The sequence below is a fragment of the Pantherophis guttatus genome, chromosome 4 (genome assembly GCF_059756535.1).
Source record: "Pantherophis guttatus breed Tessera chromosome 4, ASM5975653v1, whole genome shotgun sequence".
NCBI lineage: Eukaryota > Metazoa > Chordata > Lepidosauria > Squamata > Colubridae > Pantherophis > Pantherophis guttatus.
Window position 1 is genome coordinate 52,106,890 of NC_142066.1, and position 13,222 is coordinate 52,120,111.

The 13,222-nt window shown below is 38.6% G+C and overlaps 1 protein-coding gene across 5 annotated transcripts in view; it reads right to left on the reverse strand.

Annotated features, from left to right (window-relative positions):
- The window catches only part of THRA (thyroid hormone receptor alpha), a 153,933-nt gene that overhangs the window by 116,638 nt on the left and 24,073 nt on the right, over window positions 1-13,222 (reverse strand). The window contains exon 1 of one of the 5 annotated variants that reach the window (XM_087892173.1): window positions 1,849-1,925. The exons of the other annotated variants lie outside the window; for them this stretch is intronic. The gene's annotated coding sequence lies outside the window, so the exon portion shown is untranslated. Of the gene's footprint in view, window positions 1-1,848; window positions 1,926-13,222 lie in introns of those variants that run through there. 5 annotated transcript variants of the gene reach the window in all.

Below are 13,222 nucleotides of genomic sequence, written 5' to 3' on the forward strand. Positions count from 1 at the left end.
GTTTGTTTATTAAATTTATATTGTACCAATCTCATGGATCAAGATGACTCTGAAAGGTTTATAATACAATAAACATAGAAATATAAAAACAATTATAACTATAAAAAGATTATCTGGTAGCACGACTCTAATGAGTGGAATATAGTAACTGAAGGACATTATTTGTTCAAAAGGAAAAAAAAGGGGGGGATAAATAAAACTATGTTAAAAATATCCATTCTTCTTTAGAAATGTACATAAAAGAATTTGGCAATACTGAGAAAGCATTTGGATTAAATTAAGCAGAGGAATAAATAAAAGCAATACTGCTATTGGTGTCTGCTATCACCCTCCCAACCCAAGAGATGTGGATGATGCCTTCCAAAAGCAAATTATAAATATTTTTCAAAAAGGCATGAAGTCATAGTGATGGGAGAATTTAATAACCCCAACATCTGCTGGGAGACAAATGTTTCCAAGTACGGCCCTTCCAGTAAATTCCTGACTTATTTTACTGACATCTTTCTCTTTTAGAGAATGGGGGGGGGGAGAGAGAATACAAAAGTATCAACAATGTCTGATTAGATATTAATCAATAAAGGACACAGTTGAGAAATGGAAGTAACAAAAACACAGGGAGAGAATGACTGTGTAATACTAATGTCCTTGATTCTAAAAGGTAATAAAAACAAGCAAAGGTTAAACACTTAAATTGGACTTTTTTAAAAAAAGGTCTTAACAAACCCAGTACAAGAGTAAGTTGGATCCCATGAAAGAAATTAAGAGGAAAAGGAGTTTATTTTTAAAAAAATGGGAGGAAAGATGATTCAGCAAACTATAAATCAGTTGGTCTGACATTAATACTTGGAAAATTCTAGAATATATCATAAAAACCTCAATTTGTAAATCCCTTGGAGGGGAAATGAATTCAATTCAGAAATTCTAGGGTCATAATAGCTTGGGGTTATAGTCAGACTATGTTTGGAGCATATCAGGTTGGAGAAGGCTGTTTTAGACTGTAAATTCCTCAGGGCAAGGATCTTTTCTTCCATATTCTGAAACAATCCTGTGCATCTGTGTCACTATACATTAAACAAACTCAAATTGCAGGAGATGGAAAGAAGCCAAACATTTGAAAGATTCGTAATTTATTTAAAAGATTATTAAGCTTCACGTGAGGAGATATATGAGGATCATCTTTTATAGGCAATCCTCAGGCTAAGAATGTCTGATTTATGGACAACTCGTACTTACAAATGGGCTGCCTATTTCTAAATATGGTGGGCAACATTCTCCTTCCTTGAGCTAATGAACTGCAGCAGCCACACAATGTTTTCATGAACTGCTGAAGCTTCATGTTTTTAATATACAGTCTGTTTTCAGCAGTTCAAGAAAACATGCAGTGGTGAAATGCAGCCGGTTCTACCCGGCTTGGGCGAACTGGAAGTGCTGGGAGTGGGAGGTTCCGCCCACCCACCCGGATGTCATCATCTCCTGTTTTTGACACTGTGCGCATGTGCAAAAATTTGTGCTCCCATTTGTGAACCGGTAGCGAAGGTAAGTGGATTTCACCCCTGAAAACATGGCATAGCTTCAGCGGTTTGTCAGCTCAAGGAAGGGGAATGCCATCTGCCATTTTTAGTAACAGGCAGCCCATTTATAAGTATGAGTTCCGATCTTACATATAAATTTAGGTTAAAGGCAGATTTAGGAACGGAACTGATTCTTAACTGGGGTACTACCTGTACACCAAAATTTCCAAGACAAGGCTACAAAGGATGACCTAAGATCTATGCCTTAACACAAGGAATTCAATTAAAACTCTTCCTAATGTTTAAGTTCTATACGCATCTTACTCAAACGACTTACCATTCCCACCCATTTCCCACTTCTCTTCCTTTAACATCACATCTGTAGATTGATCTAAATTATCAGGCAGCACCTATCTGGATGAGAAGAAAAGGATAGCACATCAGATAACAGTGTTAATTGACTTGTGTAAGGATCCTGCCCTACTTAGCTTAATGTGGAAAAGACTTCACAGTAGGTAAGGATAGTACAAGTCCATTAATCCTCAAATAAATAAAAAAAGTGTGTGTGGGGGGGAATATATAGTCAGGATGTGTATGTGAGTAACAGGAAGAGAGTAGTGAAAATAGGTATAAATATATATTGGCTTGTCTTGCAGATGTGCTGGCAGACAACAGCATTTGCAAAAATGGATTACAGAACAACTGCATTTGCTAACATTTAAACATTTTATTACTTACGTATGGTATGATATAAGGGTATGTCTTATAAAAGCATATTTAATATTTATTCATTTTATTCATTTATTTTCTATAACACTATTGGTTTCAGTCTGAAAACAGTTCATTCCCCACTCATTCATTCTCGATCTGATTCTCTTGTTTTATTGCATACTTAAGTTCTCCATTCCCATTGCATTCAGTTAATTTTTATGCTTCTTTTGATATATCTTTTATTTGTATATGGACGTGGCAGAAGCAAGCTCTTATCCCTAACCACTTTCATTTCTTTCAATAAACAATCATTTCTCATGAGACCGCATATTAGCACAGAATACAGTGTTTCCCCGAAAATAAAGACAGTTTGAAACCTGAAATAAGGGCTGGCCTTATTATCTGGGGGGGGGGGTGTCTTATTATTTTGGAGGTGCAGGAGGCGGTGAATGTGGCCACCTCATGGCTGCTCGTCAGCTGTTCGCCAGGGCAACCAAAGATGAGAATCATCCCGGCGTTGTTGGCACTCGCCCGCCTCCCATCCATCCATCCCCCTCGCCTACAAATTCCCGCCCTGTGCCCTCCCGGCTACCTTTTCCACAGCACCCAGCTCTTTATAGAGGAGAGTGGCAGGTGGGGTGGGGGAGAAGCGATACAAGTGGAGCAAGACAGGGCTCACCCCTCTTGCCATCTCTTCTCCCCTCCTCGCCGGGAGCTGGAGATATGTGAGATGCGCATCTTACCTGCCTTTAACAGCTCTGTTGCGTGTCTCGCTGTTGTCTGCAGGCAAACAAGTTGTTGGGTTAAAAAAAAGCTTATCACAAGTTCAATCAAACTTCTTGAACTTGCGAGAAGTTTTTTTTAACCCTACAACATGTTTCCTGCAGACAATGGTGAGACATGCGACAGAGCTGCAAAGCAGGAAAGACGGCTCCATGCACCCCAATGGTTCTGTAACAGCAGCCTGGCTGCTTCCCTTCCCCACCATATTTTTGTCAAGGGAGGTGGCAGGTGGGGTGGGGGAAAAGCGAGACACATGGAGCGAGACGGGACTCCTCTTGCTGTCTCTTCTCCTCCCCCACTCGCCGGACATGGCAGGGCTTCCTGCCCTTGCCCAAATTGGATGGTGGCAGGTGGGGAGGGGTGGGGCCAGGGAGACGCGAGATGCATGTCTTATCTGCCTTGCAGCTCTGTTCCAGGCAAACAAATTGTGGGGTTAAAAAAAACTTCTCGCGAGTCCAATTTAACTTCTCGAACTTGCAAGTAGTTTTTTTCACCCTCCACAGTACTTCTCAAAACACTACCATACTAGGTCATGAGGGTCGTGACGAAATAAGGGTAAAAAAATTGTGGATAGCTGCTACAGTACTCTTTGGAAGGCCGGTGCGAGGTGCATGGGGCGCATCGCTTGGCCTCCTGCTGCAGAAGTGGCCGCAATCAATGGCAAAAGCAGCCATGCTTGCTGGAGGTGCCGGCACCCACAAGGCAGCTGTTCCGTGGACAGAATTGCTTGCTGTGACTGTCACTGTTACCTAAGGAGGGCGCAAGGCGTGTGGTGCATCGCTTGACCTCTGCAATTGGCTGTAAAAGTGGCCGTGCTTGCTGGAGGCGGTGGCCTGAGTGGCATCCGTGAAATAGCTATTTTGTGAATGGCAGCCAGAGCAGCTCAGCTGATCCGATTAAGGGGCAGAGAAGCCCTGAGATGACCAGGGAAGGGAAGGGCTGCCTCCTGTGCTGGGCATGGCCACCCCTTCACTAGAGCTTATTTTCAGGGGGGTATATTTAGGCCAACCCCAAAAATCAGGCTTGGCCTTATTTATGGGACATGTCATATTTTCGTGGAAACATCGTAGAATAGAATAACAAAATTGGAAGGGAACTTTGAGATCTTCTAGTCCAACCCCCTGCTTAGGCAGGAAACTCTACACCACTTCAGACTAGATAAAGATTATCTAATCTTTTCTTAAAAACTTCCAGTGTTGGAGCATTTACAACTTCTGCAGGCAACTTGTTCCACTGATTAATTGTTCTGTCAGGAAATTTCTCCTTAGTTCTAAGTTGCTCTTCACCTTGATTAGTTTCCACCCATTGCTTCTTGTTCTACCTTCAGGTGCTTTGGAGAAGTTTGACTCCCTCTTCTTTGTGGCAACCCCTGAGATATTGGAACATTGCTATCATGTCACCCCTAGTCCTTCTTTTCATAAGACTAGACAGATCCAGTTCTAGCAACCATTCTTTATATGTTTTATCCTCAAGTCCCCTAATATCTTTGTTGCTCTTCTCTGCACTCTTTCTAGAGTCTCAACATCTTTTTTACATTGTGGCAACCAAAATTGGATGCAGTATTCCAAATGTGGCCCTACCAAAGCATTATAAAGTAGTATTAACACTTCACATGATCTTGATTGCATTCCTCTGTTAATGCAGCCTGGAACTGTGTTGGGTTTTTTGGCAGCTGCAGCCCCCTGCTGGCTCATATTTAAGTGATTGTCTACTAGGACTCCCAAGATCCCTCTCACAGTCACCACTATTGAGCAAAGTACCACATATACTGTACCTGTGCATTTGGTTTTTCTTGCCTAAATGTAAACCTTACTTTTTTCACCACTGAATCTCATTTTGTTGGATAGCGCCCAATGATCAAGTCTGTCAAGAACCTTCTGTATCTTGAGCCTATCTTCCGGAGTGTTGGCTATTCCTGCTAGCTTGGTGTTGTCTGCAAATTTGATGAGTTCCTCGTCTATCCCCTGGTCCAAATCATTGATGAATATGTTGAAGAGTACTGCGCCTAAAACAGAGCCCTGGGGTACTCCACTGCATACTTCCTTCCAAGTAGATGCAGTTCCATTGAGGACTACACATTCAGTGCGGCTAGTCAGCCTGTTACCAGCCTGTTATCACCTGATGGTGATAACGGTCTAACCCACATCTTTCTATTTTATCAAGTAATAGGTTATGGTCTAACAATTATATTGCTCACTATCTTACCAGTATTTGCTCATATTAACATTTCTTTCATTTCTCTGACTTTTAGAAATATTTATTAAGGTAAACAAATTTACTTACTTGCTCTAATTTTTCCTACTTGTATATAATTTGCAAGTGTTCAGTTTTCTTGGTCTTCAATATATACATTTTTATATCAACACTCTTTTTTGTATTACCCAATCTAGCTTAACATTTAGTGCAACTCATATGGATTCTCTGCCAGTAACACAGCATAATTATATTTAGGGTGTGCAAAATTCAACATGTCCAGGACATCTCAGTGTACTTATGATTCAGAGGATTTACCATCTTCTGGAACAGCATGGTCCAGAGGAGAAAGAAGAGACTTAAGAGTTCTGTTCTATTTCATTCCTGAATTAGTGAGTTTTTGCATCTCTAGTTTACATACAAAAAATAACATCTATCAACTCACAACATTCATCAAAAATCATGACAATTTGTCTACATATCTATTCACAAAAAAACATAAAACAATCAGAGAAATATCACACATTCTTATTTGTCTTATTTCCTGCCCAGCATGGAACAGTTTGCAAACATTCCATTTATTTTACCACATTAATCAATCAACTTTCATATTCCTATAATATCTTCTATTACTTAGGCTTATGCAGTTTACCACAAATTTTCTCTATATCATTAAGCATAAACTTTTTTTCTTACATTCACACATTTCTCAATGCTCTGATGAACAGCAATACCTCATCTGTCCATCTGCTAAGAATAAAGTTGCACAATAGCTAATTAAAATAAATTTTTACATCCTTACCATAACCTGCTCCCCTTCCTATCCTCACAAAGCTGGCCAAATGACATGCGGCTACACAGAGATTTTCTTTACCCTTCTAAAACCCAGAATAAACAAACCTCGTTGTCTTCTTCAGTAAAGAAATTCCACAAATGGGGAGGGTCATTCTTTATTAGAAAAATCCTTATTTTAAAAACTCTACATGCTTCCATCACATGCTAAATCTGATTCTAATTACAAAAAGCATGTATAAATGAGTTTTCCCCAAATTGGCCAAAATCAAAATACTGGGGATGATAATCCCATGCACTAGGACACAAAGATGGAAAATGCTGACAACATATATAAATGTGATGCTACATCCTACTCCAGAATATGTGAGCACCATATTGTTGATTACACCTTTTGCTGTAATCATTTGAGGAAGATTTTTCAAACAGACCTGCCTACCGTGGAACCTCCAGAAAACTGTAGAGGATTCTACAGTAAATGCTGGAATACATGATCAGTTTGAAATATGACATTTATAGGACTTTTAAGCATCTAGCTCTTTACAAAAAGCACAGATTAAAATACTACTGCAATGCAACCAGATTTCCGGTTGTAAGTCATTACTGTCTTAAGTCGTGGCACCCAAGTGATTGGACCCAATCTATCACATTTTTTGAAGTAATCATTAATAAATTTGCAGTCATTAAGCAAACACCACAGTCGTAACTGCAAAGCCATTTTTCTGAATGGGCGTTTTTTTGCTAGAAATGGTCACACCCAAAGAACGGAGCACAACATGTGGCGTTACTTACTGCTTAGTAGTTCTTTATTGTTGTTCCTCTACTAACAGAATCTTGTCAGAATAAAGGAACTATCTGCACAACAATTAGATATATTTTGTGAACTGCTGGATGGGTGGGTGTCCATCTTTGCCCTCCCCCTACCTCCATTGCAAGTTTTGCTGACTCTTTGCCCTCTAAGAGAGTCCGTCCCTCCTGTGAGTCTGGACTATATTCCACCACAGAAACCAGCAAAAGTATCTACATTCCATGCACCAAATTCCATTAGTAATTTGAATGTCATATGCCAACTAAAATTTTAAGAGTTTTTTTTTTTAACCAGTATCTCATCTAAAGCTTGTCACAGGCTTTTGAGTTAGCTATTATGAAGAAAATATCCAGTGGCTAAATCTAAGAACATGACATCACTTGTGTTACATGGCTTGCAATGTAAGAGTGTAACTAGTGTCGTACTGTGTTTCTGCACTAGCTACTTCACCTGTGCCAGAACTGAACGGAAGGGTGTCTCTGCTTGTTTCTTTCTACTGCTTTCTATTGTCTTGTAAAAGTAATACATTATAAGGAATAAACACACATCAAATTGAACCAATGAAATGAAATAACAATAGCCAAATCTAAAATTAGCAGTATAATTACCATTTTAGGTGCTTTCTCTAGAGATCATATATATTTACATGCGGTTCTATTCAAAAATGCTAAAAATTCAGTACCAAGTCTTTTCAAATGCTTTCCCCCTTTAAAATTAAAATAATATAAGGGATATTCATGCTGTTAACTTATTATTTACATGTAAATAATAATAATAATAATAATAAACAAATCAAAGCTTCAAAAAGGTTTGAATACAAGCTACACTAAATGCAATTTGCAGAAGCCAGTATTTATTTACATCCTATCTTTCAAAGAGCCATATATAGTACTCCTGACTAATTTTCTCCACAGCTACAACTCTGTGAAATGGGTTAAGCTGAGAGAGACATTGACTGGCCAAAGGTCACCCAGTGAGTTTCCATGGCTGAGGGCAGATTAGAACCTTGGTTTCCTCACTTCTAGGGCAACAACTTAACTCCTATATTTCATTCACACTCCATTATTTCACAAACAGCTTTTAGCTACCAAACAAGCTTTCCAGATCTGTACAGTATATTAGACATGAAATTTTTATGAATAACACCAAGAAAATATATTTACTATATGTAAATTTTAAACTTAAATAAACTAGGAGCATACATCTGTAAAGTATATATTGCACAGGATAGTACTCTAGACAAGGAAAACAGACGAAATTTATGAATCACCACAAATGATGAGGGCAGATTTTTTTTTCCTGAAAACATTCTGATATAAAAAATTGTGGAGAAGTCCTCTTACAGTTTCTGTCATATATAAAGTATAAAGGATGTGTGTCAAAGGTCCACATCCTTTCAAGTTGAAGCAAAATGGCCATCCATCTGCTTTCCAAAGACCTGGTTCATTCTCCAACATTCCCAAGTAAACAGTTTTGCATAAACAGATTTGCATGAACAAATGGTTTAGTGAGTTTACCAAGTGGTGCTAAGTCATAAATCATGGTTTATAAATTATAGTCACTGGAGTTGTACAATATACTGTAAGCTAAGATCACATTACAAAATATAGAATAAAATCTCAGAAGTAATGATTTGTCTTAAAATTGTGTTCATTGAACAAGTTATGATGGCTTAATATCAGCCAATGCTGAGGATGGCAAAATTAAACACCTCAGATATAGACTTACTAGAAAGAATGAAACTGAGAGCAACCAATGTCGAGAGAAACATGAGGAAGTCTACTCACTGAGTAGTACAAATGTTTTTAAATCATCAAAAATATTTCATCATCATTATTGTTATTAACTTACGGCACCCTAGCAATTTTACTGTGACACATTGTATGCCTCAGCATATTATCTGGGAATCACTATTCCCTAGCTACATGGATTTTTAAAATCCTCTGTATAATTAAATATAAAAAGAATTTGGTTTTGATAGATCCAGGAGGATTCTAGTCTAACAGTTGACAGTCAAAATATAATCGCCAGTATCCATGTCTACTTAGCATAAGAACAAATATACTCAACAAGTCAACAGATAAATTTATTGTTTTATGGGATTGTAGCACACCGCCCAGAGTCACTTTCCATCAGATGAATTGCCATAAATCTTTGATTAAATAAATAGATAAAACTTGGTGTATGGTTTATGGGCTTACAAGGATGGCAGTGTATATGACAGAATCTAAAGGCTACTTATTTTATATATATATATATATATATATATATATATATATATATATATATATATATATATATATATATTTCTTACTTCTTCGTAGGGTTTATGTGTGTTTTTCTTCTAGCCCTTTCCCTTTCTAGTAGGGAAAACCTGGCTAGAAGAAAAACATATATATATGTATGTATATATATATGTATATGTATATGTGTGTGTGTATATATATATATATATATATATATATATATATATATATATATATGTAGGTCTTTTCTATCTCGATGGACGCCCACACAGCATGAACAAACGAGACGATACCTCCCGCCTTCCAGCCATTTGGAAACCCGCCCTTATTGACAAACGAGTCCCTAACACGACGAATGACACCAGACCCACACTCACGAGTGCCACACCTGATGTCACCATCGCACATCCACGCAGAAAGCAGACTCAAACCCACACTGATAATGAGCCACGACCAAGGACCAGAAGCCAGACCGCAGCTGCATCATTAGCCACTTTAAACCCCTCCAATCCATGCATGAAGCAGACTGACACCCACCATGAAGAGCTCGCACGGCCACAAACACGAAGCCAAACAACAACAACGCAGCTCACCAGCTCAAATCCCCCTACAACTCAGACTAAGCTGAGCACAACCAAGCCCCCACCCAAACAGAACACACCCCCAGCCAATCAGAGCACAGCCAAGCCCCTAACCAATCAGAACACACCTCCACCCAATCAGAACACAGCCAAGTTCCCACCCAATCAGCTCACACCCCCACTAGCAGTTAAAAGGAAGAGACAGCTGCGATCTCACATTGCTCCTGGAAGCACGAAGCCGAGAACACCAGCCTGAAGATGACGAATGAGACTTCGTCGAAACGTCGCCAAGACACTTCCAATTTTACGTGGGAGAAGACCCGAATAACCAAAGACCTACATACAAACACCCGCGAAAACCTGAGAAAACATATATATATATGTTTAATTGGTCCTTTTTTAAAAAATGCACCACAAACAAGGAAAAATAAATTCCATTCCCCTCACTTTGCATCTTTACTTGCATTTTGAGATGCGGATATGAGTGGCTCGGTTGAAATGTGCATTCCAGTCAATATATACTTTTAGAGAATAAGATTAACACTTGAGTGGATATGTTATTTAACATATTACTTGGCTATAAAACATTTTGATACAATACATTAACAATATCTAGTTCATCACAACTACAGATGCTTGGTTGTAGTTGTATATTTGGATGATTAATTGTAGAAAATATGATCTGATTATGCGGAGGAAAGCATCAAGATAATCCTGTCTGTTCTTTTATTCTCAGTTCTTTCAGTTTTCATTAATAAAGATGCCATGGTGGCGCAGTGGTTAGAATGCAATACTTCAGACTAACTCACTGCTCACTCCAGGAGTTCAATTCTGAACAGCTCAAGGTTGACTCAGCCTTCCACTCTTCCAAGGTCGGCAAAATGAGGACTCAAATTGTTGGGGGCAGTATGCTGACTATGTAAACTGCTTACAGAGGACTATAAATCACTGTGCAGTGGTATATAAGTCTAAGTGCTATTGTTATTGCTATCTTACAGTACCCTAGAAATGTATACATGTGCACATACATACAAATACATTTAGATTACAAAACTGTAGAAAATCACAGGCTGTGTTCTCATGCCCTGCCATGATTTCCTGAATCATGGTTTACTCAACTATAACTTGCTGTGCTGATACCTCACCCAATATGACAAGAAAAAATTAAGCCTTGAAAGCCAAAAAAAAACCTAGGAACACAACATGCTAAACCAGAATTAATCAAATCACACATTTAACTTAGCACAGTGAACAGATCCAGTCAATACAATGCTTGCAAAAGACTAATATGTCCATGCAACCAGACATGCATCTCAGTCAGGTTTGATCTTATGTTTTGTTGGGGAAAATCTTGCACGTGGAGAAGTTATGGGGACTGTTCCAATGTGTAAAGAAAATACACACACAGCTCTGTGAAAATAGATGTGCAAATGAACTTATGAGTGTACGTATGCCAGATCCTTTGATATATGCTCTCTCCCTCTGCTGCCCAAGACAATCTATCTTGAGCCCTCCATTACTATACCCAATTGGAATCCTAAGTATTTAGGGACAGCAGCTGCTGAAACTGCCAGCACTCTGGTTTGGAAGGAGGATGCCACAAGGATGACATAAGCAAAGGCAACAGAGTGGTCCCTGCAGTAGAAGAGACAATGAGTCACTTAGAGTGCCTGTCCCCACAACAAAACCACGGTCCCAGGTTACCCAACAACACCTCTGTCAGGTCAGAGCAAGAATCAGAACATAAGAACATGGAAGCATTAATGGAGATCACATCATATTCTCCTTGTAATAGGCATACCCCTGCCTGGTGACAGGATAAATTATTGTGAAACTTGTCAGAGATGAGCAAAGAAAAAGAACATGATGAATAGACAATGAGTGGTCATGTGATATGCATACATATTCTCGTTTCCAATTATATGAAGCAAAAAGGGAACTCTCTTCTCTTGGCCTATCGCAGGCAGATCTGACAATTGATCCAGAAAACAGCTGACCTATATCTGCAGGTCATGAACTGACGGGATAAGTCTCTGGGTTGACATGACTCAAGGCAGGGTGGGGAAAGAAATCGATCCTTTGAGTTCACAACTTTCAGAGGCTACCAGAAAAAGCAGTTCTAAGAATAATAACACAAAGGTAGATTTTCAGAGTGCCCACAAACAAGATTGAATTATCCAGGCTCTTAAATCTATTATGTGAATACTTCCAACAGGAATGATTTCACAAATATTAAAAATAGACTTTAAATCATTTCCTCTTTCCATATAATTAAAATCCTCTCTTTTTCAAATCTAACAATGGAGGATTTTTACATAGAAATTTGAATCTCGTATTCTGATGGCAACCTTTAATATCCAGTAGAACACTTACTTCTTTCTGTATTTTTCTTTCCTCCATGTTTGCACAACGGTATGAATGGGTTCACACTCTGTACTAAATCAAAAATGCTTGTTTGTGTCTTAATGTAATGAAACCACTGTACTTTAAAAGCCAGGCTTCAAAGCTTAAACTTCTTTGTGAAGTACAGTGGCATAAAATGATAAATAGCATTAAAATAAAATAAACTGATATCAGTTTAAGATAAACACAGCTACCTGAAAGAATCCAAGGTGTAGATATCATATAGAAGGTTACCGTGTAAAACAGATGTGGCCATGTCAGAGGTGGCCAAGGAGTTAATTCAGAGAAAGGGAACCCATGGCGTTCTGCATGCTATAGATATACAACTTCCTGCATTCTCAGAAAGTATGGCAAATAATGAGGGATGATGGGAACTTCAGTTCAGAAACGTTTGGGCTGGATCCATACAACATGCTTACCAAGTTGACTAAAATTCTGATTCCTGCCTCAGCACATCATACCAAACTTAGTTCTTTTGTGGTTCAAGCACCATGAATAAACCCAACCTGTTTTATCCAGCAAATTGTGCTAACCCCAAAACTGAGTTAATCACAAGGGGCTTAAGCAGCTGGTATGAATATAGCCTTGGAATCATTTGAAGTTAAGCCAAGTATGGTTTATTTACTAAACATAGTTAAGGAAAACATGTCCTTGCACAATATCTGAATCCAGTCACTCACATCACTTTCAGAGAGACACTTCGGGTAACTCTGAAATTGCTGCATGTAACACTGTCACTACACTGGTGATCTTCTGAAAGCTTACTAGGCAGCTTTAGTGATAAGCAGTGTCTTGTATTTTGAAGGAACCATTTACATATAAATAAATATACATGGTGAACACCAGTCAACTTGAATTGAGTAATCAAAGGCAATATAGACAGGTAGTCCTTATTCAGCAACTGCCTCATTTAGCAACCATTCAGTTATGATGAAGATGAAAAAGTAATATGGTCAATCCTCACATTTATGGTCTTTGCAGATAAAGCAAAGGAAAACTGAAATAAGTTTGTAAGTACAGTTATGGTTCCACTTGGTGATTATTTAGCTGAACAACCAAGCTGCTGGTCTCAGCTTGTATACAGAGGTTTTTAAATACTTTCATAACTGATGAATGAGATATGTATAAACCTGATTACTACAAGTAGTCCTCGACATATGACACAACTGGGGCCAGCATTTCCATTGCTAAGCG